This window comes from Cryptotermes secundus, unplaced genomic scaffold (genome assembly GCF_002891405.2).
Source record: "Cryptotermes secundus unplaced genomic scaffold, Csec_1.0 scaffold1084, whole genome shotgun sequence".
Taxonomy (NCBI): domain Eukaryota; kingdom Metazoa; phylum Arthropoda; class Insecta; order Blattodea; family Kalotermitidae; genus Cryptotermes; species Cryptotermes secundus.
The window spans coordinates 335877-354146 of NW_019724603.1; the positions used below are offsets into that span (position 1 = coordinate 335877).

Genomic DNA, 18270 nt, shown 5'->3' on the forward strand with positions numbered 1-18270 from the left:
TGTGTTAAACGATTATATCACTTCTATTATTAGAGTCATCATTGTATTATCTTAGTATATTATTATATTATATATTATTTATTATATTATTATTATTTATTATTGTAAAGTATTTGACTTGTCCTATATCATGTATAATGATCCATGGATATGAAGTAAATAAATAAATAAATATCACTGTGGAGATGTGATGGCCAGTTCACCCAATGTATACCATGGCACTCAACTGACCTAATCCTTCCAGCCGCACTACATCCCTGGGTTTCACTAATCCTCTACCAGAAATGTGTACCAGGACTCTTCCTGGTGGTGAAGGATGGCTGGCGCATTAGGCTGACCTCACTGCCATTTGTGAGCCGACTGTCTAAAGAATGTGGGCATCTCAACATCTCACAACCCTATGGGCTTCCATGGCCTCTTATATGGATAGCTTTACTTTTACTTTTAACGCCTATGGCACAGATGGAGGCCATCTTGTTCACTGGATTGTGAATGATGTGAATTCCTTTTCTTCTTCTTTTTCTTTTTTCTTTTTGAGTAGCCTGGCAAAGCAGTTTGTTGTTCTCACAGAGTAGCAGATACAAACTCTGTGGTCTCACTTATCCTCTGTTCTTGTTTTTCTCAATTACCCTGGTCACTTCACAGCTTTGAGAATGGAGATGTGCTGCAGTTCTGAGGCCTGAATTGAGTCACTACAGACTGATCTTGCCCTGCCTATTAATAATATGAGGGCAGGCCTCTTATGTGCTAGCAAATGGTATGAAACTTCATGTAAAGATCTGTATGGGCACGTTCCCTGCAGACAGCATGCCCAAAGGAGTGGTCTGGACAGTGTCTAACCAAGATATTAAGAAATGGTCACTGATGGCCTGCATCCAGTTCCACGAGCGGCTCGACACTCAGGTATAAGGAGTTCAGATGCGTGAATATGGTTCTCAGAGCAGGAAGTTTATGTGGCCAAACTGCAAACATATCATCCATATATTTGCCAGCATTTTAGCTGTTATTAATGGCTTCCCCCTCAACAAGTTCTGAGAAGAATTAATTATTTACTGGCCTTTGGTAGGACACAACACAGAAAATTATTAAATCTGGGACACACATGCACATATGTGCACAGAGTGAAGTGATCTCACAAGCCTCCTAATAAAAATTATGGAAGGGGGGGGGGGCAGACAGCAAAGGGACCTCATACACCTTTTTTTTTTTAATAAGGAAATTATGTTAAAAACTGTTGTGAACATGATGGCCACGAGAGTGGAGAGTACCTCAGGGGAATTAACTAGAATTAGCTCAGGATCATGTCCAATAGCCACGTGTCATATTAGCGATGGCATATTACTTCAGAGAGGAAAATGAAGGAGGTAAACATATGTCTTATGCACCGATGCAGATATTACTGAGATCAATATTTCAACTTTCCCTGCTGTATATTTCCTGAAACTTGAGATTAATGCCATGGTTGGATTCTAATAGTAACTACAACGTCAAATACTTTGGTACATTCTCTATGTGGTAATGTCTCACTGAAATACACTTTTAAATTGACAAAGGAACGAAGGAAGTTAAGTCTTCAATCAGCTTCCTCTAGAAATGATTAGGAAATTGTCACCATGATTCAGTGCATAAACAGAAATGCCTACAAAACAACAAAATTCCCCCAACACTATAGTGTTTCAACATCATAAATAATAAAAAGGATTTCACATCCAGAATATGTCAGTTTTGTAATGAGAAGCACAATAAAAATATATTCAAAATGGCATCCTGTAAGTGGCAGAAAGGATATGTGGAAATATCCTCCATCTTAGTCCAGTCTTGCAAGAGCAGGGAAAGAAGCAAGAAACAAGCAGAAGCAATGGATAACAGACACAGAGAGATGGCTAGATGGAAAGCGAGGGAGAGAGAGAGAGAGAAAAGGCAAAAATGAAGAAAAGAATAAATCAGGCCAGAAAGGAAAACTTCCACATTCTTAAATAAGAAATTCAGCCTGAAAAACGTGATCATGGAGATAATCAGTTTTAGGGAAATATTATGTGAGAAAATAAAAGGATAAAAAAGGGCCAATTCAACAGAAAATTCATTTGGAGGGGGAGGAAATTAATCTGCAGAATCTGTGGAAATCTGAAGTTATGCAGAATAAATATCCTTTAAAGATGAGGAATATCATGTCATAGGTAATTATCAATACATACAGAAACTACTACTACATCATATATATAAAATATTATCCTTTAACGTTGTAATAGTAGTTTCCGTATGTATTGACAATGTCCTTCTGAAGATGGTCACTCTGACCAAAACATGTAAAGGAAGAAAGATTAAAAAATACAACATTTATCAATCACACTAGACAGCATTAATAATCTTTTATACTGTTACTAGTGTGACAGACCAGGAAGAACCAATCAAATGAGGATTATCAATTAGAGATTATTTACTCCTCAATAAGATATGTTCAGATAACTACTGATTTATGTGATATGAAAAGGGTCAAATCATTTATGGTAATCTGTTAGATCTGCCTGAAGAACTGGGGAGGGGGACACAAAAACAATCAATTTAATCACCTGTCCAAGATTTTAATCAGGTCCCTCTTGAGAGAAAGTCAAGTGTTCTATACTGAAGTAAAACCCACTCTGCATATCACACATGTAGCTCTAAAATAATGACAGTAACATGGACATAATCAAAATGGGTCACTGCGAAATAATCAAATATTCCTGATAAGTATGATTAAAATTCAACATAAACATATACAAAAACCCTGTGGAAAGGGGCCATATGTGTAACCTGGTCAGGAACGTCAAATTGCAATAAAATACAAGGTCTGACAATAAAGTAGAGAATTACAGGTTTCAAAGAGCTTTTAAACAAACATTTCTCAAAAATATGATGACAGGTGATGACAGGGAGACTACTGTTGGCAGCTCCACCTACTAACAATTAGTAGTACCTGCAACCAATATGTGCATAGCTCTACTGGCACACTGTGTTACCACTATTTAATGGAGCATCATTACAATTTTAGTGTCTGGAGAGACATATTAACTAAGAAAATGATGTCAAGGTTCTGCATTCTAGTCTGCCAAATGGCAAGGATGCTGAAAACACCCCTATAAAATCACAAACACATTTCAACGAACATCAACATGGCATGCACTCAGGTGTTATAAAATGACACTACACAAGGAGCGTATGTCCCAGTACCTCTAAACCTAGTAGAGTATCACTGCACTGGGGGTATATGTGGACCACATATACTGGGGGGACATAAATACAAAGACCTGGTCCTCCATGTTGGGGGGTTGGACGCAAGGCTAACAACCTTGCACTGCAAAAAAAAATTGTTGCAAAATCCAAACAAGTTAAAACCACATTCCCTAATTCAAGACAGAATGGAAAAGTCTGGCAGAAGTCATCTAAGGCTATGGTTCAAAAAGGGCTGTTTTGCCAATCATGATGAGGATGCACGTACAAAATATTAGTGTCGAGTGTGTAGTAGTCCTACTCCACGTCTGGGTCATTCTGGGTTCAAGTATCAGCCCAGAGACAGGGTATCCCGACAGGTTTTCCATGGATCTCCTCGGTTCCTCTGGGCAAATATAAATGACAGTACCTCCTCCTAGCCAGTCACAGTAGCCAAGCAGTCTAAGGCATGTACTGTCTTCGCTCACTCAGAAGCTGGGATCATGGGTTCAAATCCCACACAAGGCATGATATTTGGTGTGTGTATGTATTTATTCTGTGTTTGTGTTGTTCTTTGTTTAGGTAGAGGCCTTGTGATGAGTTGATCACTCGTCCAAGAGTCCTACCATCTGTAAAATGATCATTAAACTGAAAATCAGAGGCCAGGGCCCAAGGAGACTCTGGAGCCAGTGGGGAAAAAAAAAAGTACATCCTCCTATCATTTAAAGCTACACAATCTGAGCTTCTAACAGCTTCATTAAAGAAACATAAAATAAACACCACAGGTCAATGAGAATTTTAAGATCATGAAACGTTATAAGATGTGAGGTTTTCTGAGCAGTGACGACAAAGAGTACTATCTTCCGTGATATGATACCGTGCAGTATGGTAGTTCACTAACATTTTGGAGGGCAAGCACACCATGCAAACAAGCCTGCAATAAGCACAGTGTGTATGTGAAGCAACTGACTGGCTATTATGAACATGGCTTTTCAGTTTCAGCCCCTGTGGATAACAGTATATTTCAAACACACAGATGGTGCCAACCGATTAGCAATCTGCTCCTTATGACTGTTTTATTCCAGTACATTGTTGCTTCTCGTTTGGTTTACTGTTATACACTTAAGATGGATGGTGTACATTCATCCAAAAGATCAGCGAACTTTTACCAGTCTATCTCTGAAGTTAGTGTTTGTTTACTTTGTAGACTCAGCAGCACTTACCATACATAAGGGAAGTGCATAAAGGAAAATGGAACTACAAGGATAATCAGTTGATAGGTGCTGAATTACGAACAAGCTGAATCTTTAGCCTTGTCACTACAAGATTAATTTGTTAAATAAACAGGAGCTTTATGGTTTAACTACACACAACTGTCTGAATTCAGGCTCTACCGAGATGCAATTAGCAACTGTAACACAACCAAAGTCCATCTATTTGACTTGCTTCATCCCGCTCCATCACTCTAGTAACAGTATTAAAGATTATTAATGCCATCCAATGTGACTGATAAATGCTGTGTTCTTTAATCTTTCATCCTTTACATGTTTGGGTTGAAGCGACCACCTTCAGAAGGGCATTATCAATACACTGTAGGAGCAGTGTCTGTGTATATTGATAATGACCAATGACATTGCAGTAGTAGTTTCCATATGTGTTGATAATGTCCTTCTGAAAACGGTTGCTCCGACCAAAACATGTAAAGGATGAATAATTAAAAAACACAACATTTATCAATCACATTGGATGGTGTTAATAATCTTTTATACTGAAGACCATCTACTTCACAAACCAGGGTAAAACATACTTTGTTTAGGCAACCTCACCAGAGGAAAGTCCTGCATAAGTATGTCTGAACATACTGCAGTATATGAATATTAGTAAGTTGAAAACAGAATCTGATAACTTTCTAATTACGATGGAATGATCTACATAACTCTCTAACGATGCACCTCCATTCCCCTAGATGGAGCACAGAACATATCCACAAATCCCAACCTGACAGTTAATATGAGTGTAACTTATAGTCTTGTTTTCCATTTATAATGCAACAATATTAATTTAACAACATTAATTCACATTTAATTTACTAAATGTTAGTTAAATGTTTATAATGTCATTAAAATTATTAAAATATATGTACAGTTGGTGTTTATGCTACATGTTTCAGCAGCACAGAGCCACCTTCAGGCAACAGGAGTCTACTGCACGGTGCTCTTGGTCAAATAGTATTCATTAAGGCACATTGTTGTTATTGTTTTTATTCTGATGTTGTAGGATGATTTTACAGGACGATTTTCGTCATATCTTATACACTGCGTCTGTTTTCGTGTTCAAACTTGGTGTAACACTCTAGCCCTGCTATTTGTTCCTTGTATATAATGTTAATTTGCTATTTACACATACCAGTCCACATACAAACTAACATAACATATTCAAAGTAACAGTAAAGTTACACCAAATAAATTACAGAAAATTGGAAATGTCTAATTCAAAAATCATATTACACAAGGCTTAAGGTTCACCTGATTTATATGTGCGGCTGATATTGTCATGAATCAGTATATGGGAGCGCCTCTCAGAGACATCAGATACCTTTATTTTCGTCAAAAGAATTATACAGATTTAAGTGCAACGTCTCACAGACGTCGATATTTATAAAAGTGTGGAGCTGTTGTACAAATAACATGCCAATAATGCGTGTTAATAATTCTTCGGGTGGCTTTTAAAAATTAATTTATTCTTCTGCTCATTATTTACTTTCACGGTGACCGATGGAGTAGGGAAAATGCTTTTGGTTTCAATTAAACCATCGGACATGTATGCACATATCTTCTTGTCCGAATTAAAAATGTCATAAAAACAACCAGTATCACCTGAACTGTAAAATATTCGCCCCGTTAAAAATAAGGGTTATTTCCGCTTTCGGATTATACGTGGAATTCCTTTAATTGGAACGGTAACGGCTGCGAAATATACGCAATTTCTCTCAATCCAAAAAAATAAAAATTCAAAATCACAAAACGGCATACCGAAGACATTTCCATGCCTGTTTTGTCTCAACGATGTTGCCAGATATAACATTTCGTGCGAAAAAAAAAGATTAGAATATATATAATTAAAGTTAAATAGATACTTATTTAATTCGTTAAGGCATACTCTATTGTTTGTTAGGGGCACACCAGATTGGTCTTCATTTCTAACAACAGTTTAAAGCGATCAAAAAAAAATACAGCCGTTTGGGGTACATATTTACATCCACCATTTCAGAACTTTGGTTAGTCCAGCTTCTAGTATCGATATATCAAAATCCAACGTTGACTTATTATTGAACAAATATTATACTAAATATCACGCTACACTGACATACAGAAACGCATGTCATTGCCTATAACAAAACTCAGAAAAGTATATGAAGGGCTATGAGGGAGCTATAACCGCACGATCCATATCGAGAAATCCTGGGCAGAAAGTTCACTCCCAGAACTCCAACTAGGTGCAGTTTGGCAACAGTGATTGTTTGCGGGACCAAGTCCGCTCCGCTTCGAGATCATCAATATCTGTCCCAGCTCCCGCTAAGGGGTGGTTAAACTCGTGCAATAACAATAAATGTATTAATGTGGTTCATACCCTTGTCCGTATCAACAAGATCTCAGTCAGACTGAACATATAACGCGAAGTCGCAAGAACTATGAATCTTATCCACTTTAATACGATCCTACTACATCAACGAGTGATAACTTTCCAATTTCGACTTCATTCCAAGAAATTACAGCGTTGCTTTGATAAAATACCTTGGTATGCATGGCCCCACCCATCCGTTAAAAATTCGTTTTTTTCAAATCGTACGCACTTACAGTAAACGAAAACAGTTTTCTCACACAACTTTTACTGAACAAAGTGTGAAAACCCAAATACAGAAACATATTGTCACAAGCTTTCTAATACAATTCAGACTATCTGTATTGGGTTGCACGGGACTTTATAAAAAGATCACGCATTCCTTGTTACATCACGTGTTTTCTTTTTCCCTAAAACATTGTTTGCTCGCCATCCCCAAGCTCTGTTTTAGTCTCAAAGCCAAAACACACAACGGGCAGACTTTTTTTTTGACAAACTTGCTGGTATAGATATAGTACAAAAGAAAAGACTAATTACATCTAACCTGAGATACTAAAGTCTGCCACTGGAACAGTTATGCCCCAACTCCATCCATCTCCCCTTCTCTCAACCTACTTCCATAAAATCAGCCTGAATGTTATCATCACCTCTTCCTTAAGCTTCCTAATGGCAATTCCTCAACAGATTTCCTCAGAAAATTTTTGTGTTCATTCCTTCTATCAGTAGGTGCTTTGTGCTGCCCATCACAGCCTTCTGCATTTCACTGCTAGCTGAAATGGATATATCAGGAACCTGAAGGCTAATTTCTGCGTTTACAAGAGTCCACCACTGGTCCCTATCCTAAGCCAGATGAACGAAGTTCTCACTCTCGCAATTTCTTTAGGATAGATCTTAATGTTATGATCTCATCTACGGCTAGGTCTTCCAAGGGGGCCTGTTCCTTCAGATTTCCCTGTAAATAATGTGTATGCATTTTTCATCTATTTCATGCGTCCTACATGTCCTGCCCAACCCATATTCCATGATTCAATCAAGCAGATATCTGGCAAGGAGCTCAAGTTATGAAGCTCCTCATTATGCAGGCTTCTCCGGACTCCTTTTACTTCTTCCTTCTCAGATCCAAATATTCCCCATAACACCCTGTTTTCAAATACTATGTGTTCTTCCCTAAATATGAAAGATCAAATTTCACACACACACAAAACCACAGGCCAAATTATAGCTTTGTATACCTTTATGTTTTTAGACAGCAGACAGGAAGACAAAATATTCTGTACTGTATTATAGCAAGCATTCCCTGAATTCAGTCTTCTCATAATTTCTCCATGAGTACGATTTTGATTTATCAGTGTCTTTCCAAAGTATTTGAACTATGCTACATTTTCAAAGAATCTGTTAGTGATCTTTATGTTATTGTTCTGCCTTGAATTCTGGTGATGGTACATCAACATACACTTAGCTTCCTCTGTTTACTTCTGGAACAGTCCCTTAACATAGTCTAATACAGCTTTAATTATTTCTTACAATAGTAATGTTCTCACCACAAAAATTAACATCAGACCAGTTGATGTGTCTCATTCAATTTCAATCCTTCTTGATTTTCCTGGACCTTCCTAATGTCATATTCAAAATGAAAAGCAGAAAAGAAATGGAAATAAAGCATCTTCTTTCATATCATTCTGAACAGAAAAAACAGCACACAAATTTCTCAATAAAAAATGGTAAAGTTGTCCCTGTGCTCAACTAATTAAGCACTACGCCATGAAGGCATATGGGGGAGTGGATGTATAGATACACATTTTCTTGACCTTGGCAGTAGCTGGAGGTGAGTGGTCAGCTCCACGCCATGGCCAATTTACCCCCCAAGGAAAGAGCCCCCGTACCCATTGGATAGGAAGTTGGGTGAAATCCAGAGCCGTTCTGGACAATTTGGAGAAGAGAAAATTCTTGACCCTACCGGGACTCAAAACTCTGACCCCTCAGTTATTCAGCCTTAAGCCAGCTGCTATAGTGACTACACTACCCTGGCTCTTAATTTCCCAATATAGGTTTCATTTAAACACATTTTAATTAGCCTAAATAGTTTCCTGGGTATACCAAACTCTATGAGAATACTGCATAATACTTTCTCCTGATTCATATGCCTTCTTGAAGTCTACAGATAAATGTATTGTTCCATTGTATTCCCAATTTTTCTCCCTAAGAGAGTACTGTACATTATTCCTACTGAATTCGGTAGACCTGTGAAACCAGTCAGGCTAATTAAAAAGCAGTTATGTCAAACTTAAGTTAAGTCCATACTGATAATCTTCTGTCTGATATTCAGAATGGCCTGAAACAATATGATCCTTTATCACTATCCCTTTTCAAGTCTGTATTAGAATATGCCATTAGAAATGTACAAGAAGACTTGGAGGGACAGAAACTGAATGGGATACATTATTTTCTGAGCTATGCTGATGATGTAATTTACTGGGTGAAAACATAAATACAACAAAGAAACCTACAGAAATTCTATAGACACCAGCACGGAGGGTGGTCTAGATGTAAACACAGGGAAAACTAAGACAGACTCATTTCCTGTCAGAAAATCAAAATACAACAATAGCTAATATATCCTATTAATATGTGGGGAAGTTTAAATATTTGATACCAACATGAACAAACTAAAACTGCTCTCATGGAGAAATTAACTGCAGATTCAATTCTGGGACTGCTTGCTATCATACAATACAGACTCTCTTTACTTCCTGCCTTGTCTCTAAAAATGTAAAGATTAAACTACATATTAAATACAAACTTTAATTGTTCCTGTTGTTCTATATGGGTGTAAAAATCAGTATCTCAAACTAAGGCAAGAATATAAGACTCTTGAGTGTTTTAGAGTACCGAGGAGAACATGTGGACCTGAGAGGGATGAAGTATAGAAGTCTGGAGAAAACTGAGGTAAAAGGTAAGAAACGGTAAAGCTATCCCCGTAACAGGCCGTGAAGGCCCATAGGGTTGTGAGATGTCGAGGTTCCCACATTTTCTATACAATCGGCTCACAGACGGCAGTAAGGTTGTCAGTCTTACACACCGGCCGCCCTTTACCTCCCACAAAGATTCCCGGTTCTCATTTCTGTTAGAGGCTGAGTTGACCCCAGGGCCATAGTGCAGCTGGAAGGATTATGAAAATTGAAAAATGCACCTCATCGGGACTCAAACATGCGACCTTCTGGCTTGTAGCATAGTGTCTTAAGCATCTATGCTACTGCAGGCCCCCAAATATGATGTTGTTCCTAATTTGTACTTGCTGACAAATATTATTAGGATCATCATATTAAAAAGTGAAAAGGGGGAATGAGATGTGGGAAGTGAATATAAAATATGTCAGAAAACCTGAAGCGAAGAGAACACTTGGAATACACAGGTACAGACGGTGAGATCAAACAGATTTTTGGAGAATAGAGGTGGGTGGGTGTGGAATGGTCTAACTCCGTACAGGGCCTACGGTTAGCTCTTGTGAGCACAGTAATTAACATTTAAGTTCCACACGCGGTGGGAAATTTCGTGACTAGTTGAGTAATTATTAGTTCCTCAAAGACACCACTCCATGCACTCAGTTATTTGTATATATGATGTATTCTAACAAAATGTAGCAGTAATGCTCTTAAGACTTAAATTCAAGAGGTCTTCTTACAATCTTGGCTATTACGCTGGCTATCCTGGCTCTTTGGTGATTTTTCTCAGTTCCTCTAAGCAAATATTGGGATAATACTTCTATCAGGCTGTGAGCACTTCCTCCAAAATCCTTTCACATGTATTCATCACTCTACTATTTTCTGCTGCATAATCTAGCTAATGAGTGTTGTAAAATACCTCCCTTAGAGAAAAGAACACATGTTCTTAATCAAAGAATTCTATCTTCTGAGATATAACAGCATACAGTCCACTGAAAGTGAACCAACATTTTTTTTTGTGTGTGTGTGGGGGGGGGGGGGGANATCTTCAGAGCTGAACAGTAGGCCAAGCAAGAAACCATTATAAAACAGGCATAAAGCAAAGCTTTCAACAGACTCCGTGGTGTTATGTCCCAGAAGACAAAACTCTTCACAACAACTACTGTAAGAACCTCAAATTCTATATGCTCTACATGCTTGCGTAGTCCTGCAAAGGATGCACCGAATGCAAATAAATTCTAGTACCTAAAACCAGCATCTTCAAGTACAGAATATCATGATCACTTCCTCACCAATGACTTCCAGCTCACGATGATTCACTCTTTTTTAACGTGATGCTGATGTAGCAGTGTTTCTGATATTCTGGAGGTATACACTGCCCACATCCTACGGCCCTAAGGCTGCACCAAAGTCAACAGTGAAGCACTATAAATGCATAAAATCCACAACTCTCATCCCTATACATGCAAACATTCTCCAGTCTCTTACACGATGCTATTAAATCCACACAGATTACAACTGAGTAGACCGAGAAAGAGATAAAAAAGGTAAGGCTGTCCCTGTACGGTCCATAGGGTTGTGAGATGTCGAGGCTCCCATATTTTCTAGACAATCGGCTCACAGATGGTGGTGACGGTGCCAGTCTTACGCTCTGGCCACCCTTTATACCCCAGCATGATTCCTGGTACTTATTTCTGTTCGAGACTGAGTTGACAGTGCAGCTGGTAGGATTATGTCAATTGAAAAATCCACTGACCTCAATGTAAACTGAAACCATGACCTTCTGGCTTGTAGCATGGTGCCTCAACCAACTATGCTACTGAAAACCCCAAGGAAAAAGCTAAAGGGCCCTAAATTTTTGTGTACATATAAAATGGACCAGAATTTTCAAGTATAAAAGTTTGTTATCCTATTCTAATTTTCTGAACAAAACTAAAGTAATTTCAAGAATCAGTAGTCTGCAGATTTCTTGCCAATTAAAAAGGGTTCTGACGATGGTGTATTACTCATGATTACTAGACCTGTGGACTTTGTCAATCACATAAAACCCTAACAGAACAAAATGTTTCAAGAAACAGATCCAGTTTCAAAAACATTACATTCCTTCAGAATATAAGATGTAGGACAATATCCATAGACTCAGTAACCTCAAATGGATTTCTTGATCCACAACTTACACCATGTCGTTCTCCTTCTCTGATGAGCTGTGATTCACTTTAAGTAGTTTCATAACAGTTCAAAGTCAGAATAACCATTACTGGAGAGTATAAAACTGGCACAGTAAATGAAACAAGAAAAATGAATTCATTATGAACATGGAAATACTTCCTCAATATGTAATGCCAGCTTAGAAGGGTAATATCACCACCTAATGGCTCTTATGTAAATTGAAGTAAATTCAACTGCTATAATGAAATGAGGCCATCAGACCTATGCCATTCAATCCAGCAATTAGAGCTACTGTGGACTGACTCCAAGCTCCACAAATTGTGTAACTAACAATCCTGAAATGCAGTTTCAAGTGTAAACAGCACCTAGACAGTACTACTGTCTTCCTTGTCATTAAGGTTACTGCTGACTTCTTTACATACCCACTGCAATAAATAAGCTTGGTCATTTTACAGGTACTGTGTTCAAGTTTCAGACAATGCTTGGACAAGATCAACCATTTTTCTGTCTGAAAGCATTCTGAGGTACTTCTATTTTCCTGTCACGAGATGATGCATGCAGCTACTTTTTGTGATTTCTAGGTCACACGTAAATCATTTGGTATGAATTTCTTTGCTGTAAAACACTGACAACTACTAATGTCCTTTTAAAAACGTCAATTTAAGGTAAACCACCAGTACAGGTGTAAAGGTAAAGGTATCCCTGTAACAGGCTGTGGAGCCCCGTACGGTTGTGAGACGTTGACGTCCCCACATTTTCTAGACAATCAGCTCACAGATAGCAGTGAGGTTGTCAGTCTTACGCACAGGCAACCCTTTACCACCAGGAAGATTCCTGGTATTCATTTTTATTAGAGGCTGAGTCCACCCCAGGGCCATAGTGTAGTTGAAAGGTTTATGCCAATTGAAAAATCCAATGACCTCATCAGGAATCAAACCCATGACTTTCCAGCTTGTAGCATAGTGCACTGGAACAGGTGTTGGAAGTAAAAATGTTCAACAGCCTCATCAATGGAGTTTGTTTTTTGTACTAAAGCCATTCTAATATTAAAATTTTGCCTAGCTTACTTTGCTTTAGACAAGAGTAAATACTTTTAAAATGGGTAAAAATAGTGACTTCTGGGATATGGCACCATACAGCCTGGTAGATAGGTACCAATGTTTCAGGGGAACCTGCTCATTCCATTTTCAGGATTGACGAATCAGTCTACAGAGTCATACCTGAGACGACCATAATAATAATATTCTCCACTGTGAGAACCTCAAATCTAATGCTTGCCAGAGTAGTTAAGTCACACATCATGTACATATGTGACTTAACAAAATGATAACTGATAAAGCTCTGGTTTGTTGTTGTAATGCATACACAAGGTAAAAAGGTAAAGTTGTCCCTGCGCTTAACACTACGCCATGAAAGCATTTGGGGGAGTGCATGTACAGAGCCACATTTTCTTGACCTAGGCACTAGTTGGAGTGAGTGGTCAGCTTCGTGCCCCAGCCACTTTACCCCTGGGAAAAGAACCCCCAGTACCCACGCAATAGGAGGCTAGGTAGGCCCCAGAGTAGGTCTGGGGCGACGTGAAGAAGAGAAGATTCTTGACCCTACTGGGGCTTGAATTCCGATCCCATCAGGTCGACCAGCCTGCAGTCAGTCATTATACCAACTACACTATCCCAGCTCCCAAAGCATACACAAGACCAAACTAAAAAACTGGTTCCTCTCAGTCCCCCTTCTGTTTATATATGAAATGTATCAACTTAGGTTTGGTTACGTTATTTGAGTTCATGTGATTTAAAACTATAATATTTTGTCTCTTCTACTTTCCTTTCTCCTCCTTGACCTGTTACAATACAAATGGATCTGAACACGATTCTTCACCTTCCGAGAAGGAACAAATACAACTCAGCTAGAATAATCCACATATAGTATCCAAGACCTGCATCTGCACAGAATTGATTAAATGTGGCCAAAGGAAGAAATTATGTCTTTTAGTAAATAAAATGATATAAATGAAATGACTTCACAAACTTACTTCTGGCTTTAATACAACTTTGTTTAAATTTCTACTTAATATAAAATAATATTAAAATTACAATTAAACTGCTACATGTTTTGGCCTTACTTGGCCATCCTCAGGCAACTGTTCATTTGTAGACACTGCTACACTGCATTAGTTCTTAAGTTAAAATATTCCAATATTATCACATTTTTGTCGTTCACATTAAAATACATTTACTTGAGAACATCATTTTTATCTTTTCTTGCACTACCTTCTTCTTGCAGCATCTGTGTTTTTTGTGTTGTTTTGTTTAGCCCTATGAATACTGGTGTGGTCTTGTTATCGTTGTTTTATGTGCCCATTAGTATGTTCCCACAGTCGCTCTAGTTGAGTGTACATCACTTTAAGGATGGCCAGGTAAGGCCAAAATGTGCAGCAGTTTAATTGTAATTTTATTATTATTTTAAATTAAGGAGAAACTGTAAACAAAGTAGCATTAAAGACGGAAGTAAGGGTGTAAAGCAATACGCCAATGCAACAGGATGCTGAAATACAATTATTATAAATGGAATATTATTACCAGAGTTACTGATACATATTAATGCACAGACATATAAGTGGTTACCTACAGACATTCCAACAGCAGGATCAATGTTTTAAAATGGGCCCTAAATAAATCCACATACAAATCCATATCAAATGAAATCATAATTATTCATTCACTAACATTAGCTTCTGAAAAGTACCATCTTCTGGGATGTGATGCTGAGTAGTCTGATAGTTCAGAGGAACACACAGCCTCCTTCTTCATGGATGAAAATTGGGCAAAAGAAGCAAGAAACAAGCCTGATCTTTGACTAGACAACATGGCACAATATCTCCACAGATAGAATCATTAGTCATTTCTGTGTGAAACTAAGCTTCCGTCTACATTAAGCTCAAAATCTTAAATAAAAATTTCTCTCAGAAATAATCACCTTTATGCTCACCAGTTCATGAAACATTTCTGTACACAAGAATCATTTCTGTTTCTAAGCAACAGCTAATTAACAGTAAGCCTGGGGGGGGGGGGGAAAGTGAAGAAAATTACTCAGAAACAAAGGAAAAACGCCCCNTACTCAGTCACAAAGTGAAAACGCCCCCTGTCATTCAGATTGGATACCGCTTTTGGACTAAGGACATAAGTGAAAAACAATGAAACCCAACCCCTAATTTTATCACAATCACTAGAAATTTTGCAGTACAAAGGATGAAATGATGCCTCACACACTCTTAACCTCTGACTGAATTCAGCTTTACTTATGGTTCTTGAGGGGCTCCACAAATATGTTCTTCCTCTTGCTAGGTGTCAGTTAAGGCAATTGGGTAAATGTCTCCCCTCAGCCGAAATCAGTGGAAAGAGGTGTAGCCACACTGTCTACTGAGTTCCAGATCACTTAATTTTGAGGATATTATTTCCACTGCCTTCAGATATCAAGACTATTATTCCAAACAATAAAACATGTAGGAAAAATTTCATGAACCCACACTGTAACAATTCCCTTTCATCACTCCTTCAGAGTTTTCTACTAGCCCAGAGTGTCCATCTAGTTCTGAAAAGCCACCTCATCCGCTGGTACAAATGCATTAAAAATATGATTAACATATGAATTATTACTATGCTACATGCTGGAAGGTCATGGGTTCGATTCCCAATGAGGTCACTGGATTTTTCAGGTGACCGATTTCTTCCAGCTGCACTTTGGCCGTGTTTGACTCAGCCTCTAACAGGAATGAATAACGGGAATCTTCCTGGGTGTAAAGGGTGGCTGATGTGTAGGGCTGACAACCTCACTGCAGATGGTCTAGAAAATGTGGGAGCCTCGATGTCTCACAATCCTATGGGCCTCTATGGCCTGTTACAGGGCTAGTTTTACTTCACCTCATCACCATCTGTGAGCCAACTCTCTAGAAAATGTGGGAGGCTCGATGTCTCACAAATCGATGGGCCTCCATGGCCTGTTACAGGGGTAGCTTTAATTATCCTCACCACCATCTGTGAGCTGTCTAGAAAATGTGGGAGCCTCGACGTCTCACAACCCTATGCGCCTCCACAGCCTGTTACAGGGATAGCTTTACTTAACCTCACTATGTGTGAGCCGACTGTATAGAAAGTGTGCGACCTTCTATGTCTCATAACCCTATGGGCCTCCACAGTCTGTTACAGGGATAGCTTTATTTAACCTCACCACCATCAGTGAGCTGACTGTCTACAAAATGTGGGAGCCTTGGCATCTCAAAACCATATGCATGTCCATGGCCTGTTGCAGGAATAGCTTTACTTAACCTCACCACCATCTGTGAGCTAACTGTGTAGAAAATGTGGGAGCCTCGATGTCTCACAGCCCTATGGGCCTCCACGGACTCTTACAGGGATAGCTTTATTTAACCTCACCGCCCTCTGTGAGCTGATTGTCTACAAAATGTGGGAGCCTCTATGTCTCACAACCCTTTGGCCATCCACGGCCTGTTACAACGATAGCTTTACTTAACCTCACCACCATCTGTGAGCCGACTGTCTAGAAGTTATGGGAGCCTCTATGTCTCACAACCCTTTGGGCCTCCACGGCCTCTTACAGGGATAGCTTTACTTGACCTCACCACCATCTCTGAGCTGACTGTCTAGAAGATGTGGGAGCCTCCATGGCCTGATATTGGGATAGCTTTTATATGATTTATTAGGAATTGTAAGATTATTCTTGTTTAGTTGCTTTAATATAGACCCCTGATCCAGAGCTTTTAAATACTTGATATAAAACTGTGTCTGAGACATACAGTGAGGCTACTGATAATTTCATTTTGTTAAGTGGTAAGCTGTGACTGTAAGTCAAGATATCTGATTACTGGGCCCAACTTATTTAGCCCAGCACAATTTGACCAGCCAGTTAATTTTCTATTTACAATGGCTTACAACATACCAAAGCACCTTTTAACCTCCTAAAAACATTCACTGGTGCAAGTGTTAAAGATTGCATGGAGTGGCTTGATGTTCACAGAGGCCAAATGTATGTAACATCATATACTGATATAATCACATGTGGCACAAATTACAATTTTATTACACAGTAACATTTATTTGCAGTTCATTTTATATTTGTCTTAAACTTGAAAGAGAAGTTGAACTATTTATAATCCCAAGTACAAATAACATACAGAAGACTGCTTAATTAAAACCAAGAACTGATAATTAAAACAGTAATACAAGTACATTGCTACTATTCACAGTTCTTAGGCCTCAGTACAATTCCTATAACAAAGCAGTTAAATGAAACACGATTTCTATTCATGAAGTTAATACAAATCTGTAAGATTCTTGGTTCCTTCAACTATGATAAAAGCATCATTTTTAAAATTAAAAAATTGACACAGTATACAAAAGCCAAAAAAATGTAACAAGTAATGTATCAGAACCGATACAAAATAAAGCCTGACAACTATAGATGATTTTTAGTTCCAAGTTCATTGCAAAACAAAATTCAATGAAGTCCTGAAAATAACTACATACTTTCAATAATGACACTATATAAAGTAACGAATATGTTCATTAAAATCGCACTATATTTGGTTATTTCAAACGAATAAATAAGAAAAAGTGTTGTGAACAGGAATCGCGGTACTCGCTTGAAAATCATGAATTATATACGCCACTTTATACTGTTACGACTGCCTTAACCCCACTTTCAATAGATATATGGCGCAGATTTCTTCTATGTGGCATGTCAAGCGCCTTCGTGAAACAGTATACAGCACAGAGCAGTGATTTATACAATGTTTTCTTAATTAGAAAATATCACATAGAACGCCCAATTATAATTCAGAATCTAATTCATTCTCACCTGGCTGATAAGACTGAAGTTCAGTAAGCAGTATGTTGGATGGCTTCACTCTTAATGACACTCACAGTAACACATAACTTCAAAATAATCAGGATCAATACCCGCAATATGATTGTTAATTATTCATCCATTAATTACTTTGGGAAGCCATTACATCTACTCTGCAACACAAAAAGGTGACAAACGACAAACCGTATATTATTTTTCGTTATTATCAAAAGATGCCGCCACATACAAGGTATTTGAATTTCCGATTCCATAGAATACCACTATTGGGCATGGGCCACAGATGTATGGAGCGTATGGAGGTTTTAGAGGTGTGGGAAATAGTATGTGTCAATCGTCATAATTATGTGGCACACACGAACGTCCACAAAATAAAAATTAAGGTGGAAATTAGCGTCATTGTGTTTACCGTTTCTTGAAATGATCCATGCATGCAATATATCATTGTAAAATAGAATAAATGTGTTCA

General features: G+C 38.3%; 1 protein-coding gene across 1 annotated transcript in view; it reads right to left on the reverse strand.

The window, feature by feature from the left end:
* Positions 1–18008, reverse strand: part of LOC111862521 — a 118354-nt gene extending 100346 nt beyond the window's left edge. Inside the window, exon 1 of the mRNA XM_023847992.2 lies at positions 17796–18008. The gene's annotated coding sequence lies outside the window, so the exon portion shown is untranslated. The remainder of the gene's footprint in view (positions 1–17795) is intronic.
* Positions 18009–18270: the final 262 nt, after the last annotated feature.